Consider the following 9,268-nt stretch of genomic DNA (forward strand, 5'->3'; position numbering starts at 1 on the left):
CACGGATCCTTTGTAGTGGTGTTGTTCAAAGGTGTAATAGATTTCTATCTCCACCTGAAAGAGGTTGAATAGTGAATTTGAGAATTCTCAAGGGGTAGCTTGAGGCGAGGACGTAGGCAGTAGGGCCGAACTTCGTTAACATATTGAGTTTGCTTCTCTCTTACCTTTACTCTTTATATTTATTATTATTTCATATTTTGTTTATATTTTATATTATATATTTGATTTATAATTGTTATTTTTTAATACAACTCAATTCACCCCCCCTCTTGTGTTAGTCATCTGGACAACATCCATCTTTGTTGAATTTGTGCACACTACTACTATGAAGGCTTGTTTAAGAGTTGAGCATGTTTAAAAGCTTGCTAGTTCTCTTTTACCTTGTTTTGGATGGTAGAAGGATGATCAAACTTTTTGCCATGGATAACATCATTCCTTCTATGCCCAATCTGCCTTGCTACAATTGTTGCTACTTCTAGCTCCTCTTGTTGAAGAATATTGCATAATCTACTCCATATATCTAGAAAAAGAAGTGTTGTAGAATGTCATCTTTTGAATCTTTTTACTGCATTGACTCCAAGCATCCTTGGCTCCTTCACAACTCCAAAAAGAATAACCCACTTATTCAGAAGAGATCTTATAGATTAGACATATATCCTCCTCTACAATCTTCCTTCTGCATTAGTTAGAAGGCGTAGGTAATGCATCTCTCCAAGCCCTCCATAAGAACATTTTAAATGCATTTTGGACATTCAGTTTCCATATTGATTTCCACACACTTTTCTTACTTTTGTCATTTGAGCAGCTACATTGACATATCTGTTTAATATCTCTATGTAGGTGGTAGGCATTTTTAATTGAAAAATACCATCATTCGTGTAATTCCACACAAGTCTATCCTTCCTTCTTCCAAGGCAAAATGGATGCTTCAAATTAAACCAACCTCTTGTGGTGAAGTATGAAGAGTTTAATATGCTACAAGAATATTATCAGTAATGAGCCTCCCTAAAATGAATGCACTTTGATTTGGAGAGGCAACACCTATTTCAATCTATTAGTAAGAACTTTGTCCACTTTTTTATAGAGAACATTACATAAGCTGATAGGTCTATATTTAGTGGCTCTCTTGGGATATTTTACTTTAGGAATTAGAGTACTAAAAGTGTTATTAACACTTCTAAAAGAACGTCCCTTTCTAAAAAAAAATTCAGTGCAAAGTTACACACATCGTTGCCAACCTCCTCCCAGTGAGTTTGACAAAATTGAGTAGGAAAACCATCGGAACCTAGGGAACTTAAAGGGGCCATTTGGAAAATAGCTTCTTGCACTTCTAAATCAGAAAATTCAGATAAAAGCATGCTAGGCATAGCAAGAGTATCTCTGGCCTGCATATAAAACAAGCAATTATCTATCTCTGCGGGATTAGAAGAATGAAATAGATTATTAAAATAGGAATTGAAAATGTCACCTATAGATGCTTGATCTAAATGTAAAGTTCCTTCATTGTCAATGATCTGCTTAATAAAGTTTGTATTTTTCCTCTGGTTAGCATACATGTGATAGAATTTGGTATTTCTATCCACATGTGCTAACTGCTGCTGCTTTACTCTTTGTTGCCACTTAAGCTCTTCTTCTTCTAAAAGGCTGTCCACTTCCTTCTACAATTGCATGATGGTGCAGGATTAATCTTCATCAGCTAATCCTTGCAAAAATGAGAGTCTCCATTCTTTCTCTGATATCACCAGTATTGTAACGTCCCGGTCCCAGATGTCCGAAGAGTTAGCCCTTATTATCCAAAATCATCTCTAATAACACAATTATATATACTCTAGAGATTCTATAAAAATATTAATTTATTTGTTCAACAATGGACACCAAATAAATACCTCAATAAAATAAATTACAATCTCCACAAATACTTGGAGATGTCCATGACTCAAAATACCAAATTAAAATCAAATAATAAATCTACTAATAAGGACCCTCAAATAAATGCTTGTACCCTTTAACACTTATTCCTTTATAATTAGCAAACCTTGCTAATACTTTCAACTTTTGACTTCCAGCTGAAGTATCAAGATTTTTGAAAAATATTGTAGAAATAAGGAGTGAGTTATCAACAACTTAGTCAATAGAAAACATATCCTAATATGTAAACATGAATATTTACAGAGTTGAGAATGCATAACAAAACATTTTTATTTTCAAAATGTAGAATAAAACATATTATAAAAATATCAGAGCGAAAGTTTAAAAATATACTTATTCAAAATTCATTTGACATAGCATAATTGAAACATCATATCAGAAACGAAATTCCTTGTTTAACCCTCTTGGTATGATTGTGCAAACCTCGGTGGTCAATCAAGCTGATACAAAATGTGAAATGTTCCCCTTATTCATTCTCAGAGTCTCAAGTGTGTACACAAGAAAGATCACATAGAAAATCACTTTAACTTCCAAAGTGGGTGCACAAAAAAATAAAGTTTGTACCAACCCGAACAGAGGCATAGTTTACACACGTGGTAAGGTCAAAACAAAACAGAGATAAAATGTCATGCTAGAGGTTTTTAAAGATCACATTATATCATATTAGAGTACAGAACATATTCATAACACAACATAATCAAATCGTCGCTGTAAAATTATGCACATATTTTCATACTCATTCTTTTTATACAGTTTAGAAACAAAATGTCAAAAATAAGCTCATGTGTACACCATCATAACAAAATGACTTTCTTCTTTCATACAAATTTTATGAGTAGTGCATAACAAATAACTGAAATTGTTTCAAATTTATTTTCATAACAAGACATGCATATTTTTCAAATTAACCTCAGTTCATTTCTTTTATGCAAACTATAGCATCCCTACTTACTTGAACTTTTTTAACTTTTTAGAGTTTTTCCACAACAGTACCAAGCAAATATTTATTGTTACCTGTAAAATAGTCCAGTAGCTTTCATAAATTTTCGATCAAATATGTATTTCAATACTTAAAGTTGAAATACTAAAATAACCTATTTTGCCTAAATGTATAAGATTCTCTTAGCCTAAAAATAGCATTACTTCCCTGATATCATCTATATCCATTTAATTCCTCTAATTAATACATTAATTTCAAAATATTTTTGTAAAATAAATTTTTGTACTAATATAGAGTGAGACTAGGCCCACCTAAAAATATTATACAAATCTTCCGCAACCCATGGTTTAAAAAAAAAAAAAGTCAAACGCAAGATAAATATAAAAGTTCAAACTTTGGCTTGCAAATCAAAGGACTTAAGTGTAATTTTGTAAAAATATCAACTCTACTTCCTGCCAAGATTTATAGGAGACAGGAAATCTTTCCTATTTTGAAAACAAGGCAGAACGACACTAGAAGAGGGGCACTATGGTTGAGGTTTACAGTGAGGGAAGGAGGCATGCAGAGGAGCTAGGGACTAGGCGACGGTCTTTAGTGGACAGCGAGATGTGAGAGCACTGAGAAAGAGAGAGATAAAGAGTGAGAGTGATAAGAGAGAGAGAGAGAGAGAGAGAGAGAGAGAGAGGGACTTATGTTTGGTGGTCCAGGGTGTAGCACGACCAAGTTGTGATCGTGTTGTGTGGGCTGAACACATGCTTGGGTAGGAATTCTTCTTGTTCTATTTTTTAGTATAAAAAAAAGTTCTTGGGTTTACAGTGGAGAGAAAGAGGCAATGTCTAGGCAACCGTGGCTAGCGGTAGCAGTACAAGATTGAGGGTGAAAATTTGCCTCACCATGGCTGAGCGTACTGGGCGACAGTGGTGGAGGGAGGAGGCTTGAATCACTACAACAGAATTTGGATTTTGTGATAACGAAACCATCACTGAAAATGACAAAACCATCAGTAAAACTATTTTGTGATGGTTTGAAATTGTCACGTAAAAGGAATCACAGCATCACATAAATTAATCTGTGATGGTTTACTGTTCAACTGTCATGATTTTTTCTTTTTTTTTTTGGAAGTCTCCCGTGAGATATAACATTTGAATTTGAAAAATTTTTGTGACAATGAAAATCTATCATAAAAACTAACGTATGGACGTACATATAAACATTCGAACGTAAATTCGGTCGATTGACATTTGAATGGCAGAAGTTGACATGCATTGTTTTCATTTTGAACGTTTAACATTTACATTCAAACATTCTTACGTTCGAATGTTTGCTGTCATTGATGTTTGAATGTCGCATTCGAATGTCAACGAAAAACCGTTCAAACAAGAATTGCACAACGTTCAAATATCTGGTCAGCATTCGAATGTTTTGTGGTTTAACATTCAAACAATTAGATTGTATGACTAGAGGTGTAACCGGTCTAGTTTGGCCTAGTTTTGTACAAAATTTGAGATCGAACCAGTACTTCGGTTCGGTTTTCTAGTTTTAATCAATTGTCAATTTAATTATATATATTTAAAATTAAAAATTAATGTTATAAATTATAATATATAATTATATATAGTATATATAAAAATTTCATATATAATTATATTTATTACATATAAAAATTATTTATAGATATATAAAATATTTTATATAATATTAAAAATTAATTTTTATATATATTTTATAAACTGATCCAGTCTAGTGGCGACAAGCCAAGATCCGATTTCAGATCGAATTTAGCCCGTTTTTAAAATGTAAAAACTAATTTTGGATTGGACCAATTCAAAATTGAGCGGTCTGATCTAGTTCGGGCTGGTTTTCCAGTTTTCTGGTTTAAACTTTCACTTTTATATATGAGGATAGGTACGTTCGAATGGTTTGTTATAATTTGGTGGTGTTATGTTTAAACGTTAGTTCAAATGTAAAGCAATGTTTGAACGTTTTTTATTTACATTCGAACGTATAGATTAAAAATATTAATTTCATAAGATTATAAAACGTACAAACTGTATCACATTACACCATAAATTAACAAAATTATAAAACATACAAATTATATCATATTATACCATAAATTTAACAACTAATAATGTCTTATAGAATTGCAAAATTAGAGATTAAATGTTGTGAACAATGATAATATTGATAAAATTTATTTCTTTTTTTTCGTTGCCCACCGCGATCCTACTGTAGTGACATAACATGCTCCATCTAGACGATCATCTCCATCTATACTTGTTCTTAGACTTCAGTGTATATTCTTTCCCCATGGTCTCTTTGTTGCTCCTACAAACACGTATCGACGCTTGGGTACCAAGAATATCTTAGATATTCTCAGACTACTCTACTACTATTTATTATTTTATTATTACTTTTTATATACTTTTTAATACTATTCATTACATTTCACTACTATTCAATATTCTATTATTACTTTTTTATTACTGTTTTTACTACCATTCTCAACTTTTCTTAACACTTCTCACTACCTAAACTTATTAAACTATCGCGATAATAGAGACTCAAACTCTTGCTGTCCCAACTTTGTCTACTCATTTTCTTAACGTGCTTCGTCTAAATCCTTAGTAAGATTATTAACTTATGAAGTCGAGGTCGTGGATGATGAACCGACACACTTGAAAGAACATCCCAAACTTTTTACCAAACTAAACTTGGTCCCGAGCACTTCTGCAAATAATCCATGTCACTAGGAGATTATTCCTTAGAAGCTAACTGTATCTCAATCATTTTTTCATAGAATTATAAAGAAAACACACAATAACTAACATATTAAAAAACATACAAATCAAACATAATATTTATTCACATGTTGCATAATTTATTCACAGAAAATAACATCATTTATATAATTATCTTTAGCCACAAGATCAATTCACAACATAGACATGAATGAGAGAGAAATTTTAATGATCATTACGTTTCTAACAAAACAAGATAAGCAATTTTAAAAAATAATGTTAGTACTTAAATAAAGGAATATGATAAAAATTAGTGAATTTCTATAAATTATTATTTACCATTTTATAGGCAAGACATTAGAATGACCTTGAACCGACGCGATGGTGGACAGTCAAAGTTGTTCTATTTTGTGCATTTATAGTATTTAAGTGCTAAAAAATTATATACTATGTTAATTAACGAATATAAATGTAAATAAGTTTTAGGGTATAAATCTAGAATACCTGATAATTTTGACTTGTGAAAAGATAACAACACTTTCTTCAATCGCCTAACTTTATTTTATATAAAGGGGATTAAGTGGCCTGTTCCACTGTCTCAAACTTCTTGAAGTGGTCATGACATCGTTCCTTGTGATGTTGAAATAATGCAGCAATCAACTCATTCATAGTTTGCACATCTTCACTACGGCCAAAATTGAGGTAAAATTCATCCTAAGAAGTTAATTAAGTCAAAACATATATTTAATCAATATCTCTTAAAAAATTTACTATGGCACATAAACTCATTAGCACACGACCTCCGAACACAATCCTTAATCTCACTCGAAACATCTCTCTATGAGCACACATAAAATTGGGTATAAGCTCGGACAAGTGTTCCGACATAGGAAGCAAGCAAATCTACACTATCATCCACTCCTCCAGTGGAGTTATCAGGAATGGTGACCTTGATTTTTTCGTGCCTTCTTTTTTTCTCAAGCGCAAAGCCACGTGTTAAGCCACAACCACGACGTAACAAGGCATCAGTTAATATATTTAAAATTATTAAATGTAGTCTTTGGGAGAATTAGAATATAATTAATTATCAAAAAATTTCCTTATTAGTAGGCGTCGACTGTTTGTCTCCTGTATATCAACTTATTGAGGAGTGGATTCCTCATTCGTGGAGTTCTCAGCGGGTTTGGGACTTGGTGGAAGGCACATTTCTTTGTTGTCATTTTAGTGGCATCCTTAAAAATGATTGATATGATAAAAATAATTAGATTAGAATAAATTATGAAAAGTGATATAGTATTGCCACCTATGTAAATAAAATAGTTAATACTTTTCTTATTCATCTTTAGATTTTTTTTTAGTCCATGCATGTTTTAGAATTTCCTTCAATAACATCCTTGTCATCATCATCAACCTCTTCTTCATCTTCTTCATTGACTTCTTCGGATTCTTCTTCTTCTTCATCATTAGAATCTACTTCTTCTTCTGTCTCACTTACTTCAACTAAATGATCATTTAATTCGGATAGGTCGAGATGCATGGGTGGAACGTCATCTCTACATTAGGGGATTAGCTCAAGTGCACTAAGGTCAACAAATAAATTAATATCCTCTCATAATCTACCACCATTCCTGGCCTCTATAATTAGAGTATCATTTTCATCTTCACTATTCTCGTGATCTGCTATCATTTCTGCATCATAGATATTTTGGGGAACAATTTTTTGTACAATTCACCAAGATATCTCTCCACTATCTTCATCGGTCATTTTGATTGGATCAATCAAATAATAGACTTTGGTAGCTTGACAAGCCAATACAAATGGATCATCTTCATACCATATAGATGAAGTATTGACACTCCTATAGTGACTATCCCTATGTATCAAAACCCAACTACTGTTTAGATCCCATAAATCACCCAAGTATTTTAATTCAACAATGTCGCGTATGACACCATAGTAGTCAATATCATCTGTTCCATGACTTCCTTCAACCAACACTCCACAATTTTACATATTTTGATTACATTCATGATCCATAGTATGGAATTTGTAACATCTAACTGTGCATGCAATGTATCCAAGTGCTTTGTCTGATAGACTATAGACCAATGCAAACAATTCGAAAGAAACTAATATGGGATCATGAGCACATTGTTCCATAATCTAACAATTGAAGTATTGACAAAATATTATATAGTTATTTAGAATTGAAATGTTTCAAAAAACATTTACATCATTTGATATTTAAGTGCATATGCGTTGTTCAAACCATCAGGAAAATTCTTCTTCATGTCTCGCCTCTATATTCTCTATGCCTTCTATCTTAAGTTTGTCCATATGCAAACTGTATATAAGTGCAAAAGAATAGAATATTTGAAAACATTCGTTATAATTAAATTTTTTTAATTTAAATTATTCTAAGTATGCAGCGACATATTGTTTGAGTTAAAATATTGCATATTTTATATATCTAAAACTAATGTATTTTAATTGCTTCATGACATTATTATTGGTTTTAGATGGAAAAATAGTTAATAGACATAAATTCAAATTATGATTTAAATTGATTAATATCATGATTTATGTTTAATTTTACGAGCTATGATTTAGTTGAGTAATATTTTGTCACGTGCACAACACATTTATGATATTTCTTTCCTTTTTATTTATTTTGTTTTTTTTACTGTGTTATGTTCATGCTTTTAAATAAATATGATTCTCATGGTGAGCTACTTCCATGGGAGAAACATTGTTGAGTGGAACTACATGCACGCCTTACTTTTCTTTTCAACAACCGGAAGTACCGAGCACATGAAGGAATGACATTTTCAATGTTGCAAAGAAATAAAAACAAGTCAAAAGGGAATGGCAAGAGGACATGCAAATCATGGAAACCAATTGCAAATGTTGAGTGGAGACAACAAGTAGAGGAGCACATAGGCTACATTACGGAAACACATTTCTTTTATTTAAAATTCTTGGGAAATGAAGCACATATGGACAAAAAGAAAAAGTATTAAATGATTTATGTGGAAAGCATGAAAGGAACCATAGGAAGGGGCTTTTTGCTTGGCTCTTCGGCAGGACCCATACAAATAAAGCAAATATTCATTGGTTAAAACCCTACAGCGGGCTTTTGGAGCATGACAACTTTAGAGAAGAGTAAGTAGTGACAGGAGCAGGGGCTAGTTGCTTTGCAGACACTCAAGCCTCCTTTGCCATTTCTATGTTTGACATGCAGTGAATTATTAAAGGCAACATAGCTGGCTTGTTTTTATGGAGGGACACTAAAGCTGCAAGAACAAGAAGAGGACTTACCGAAAGTTATTCAACTTTTTTTTATTGTTGGATGCTTGGGTGCATCACTTTCACTGGGACGCATGTCTATAAAAAAAGAATTGAAAGAGAATTGAAGGGCGGAGCACAATTAGAATTAGAATGAGAGTAGTGTAATTTAATTTTTTCTTAGTTTTCTTTTATTTTTGAGAGAGCTCGGATAGGGGAGAGGGAGATAGCATAGTTGAGTGACACCACTGTCGTGGTCTACCATTCCTCCCCTACCTATGGCCTCCTCTCCAGCTCTTGTTAATTTCTGTTTGCTTATTTAACTTATGTCATTTACTTTTCTTGCATTGTACTAAGGTTAGAGGTGAACTC

The sequence above is a fragment of the Carya illinoinensis genome, chromosome 4 (assembly GCF_018687715.1).
Source record: "Carya illinoinensis cultivar Pawnee chromosome 4, C.illinoinensisPawnee_v1, whole genome shotgun sequence".
Classification (NCBI taxonomy): Eukaryota; Viridiplantae; Streptophyta; class Magnoliopsida; order Fagales; family Juglandaceae; genus Carya; species Carya illinoinensis.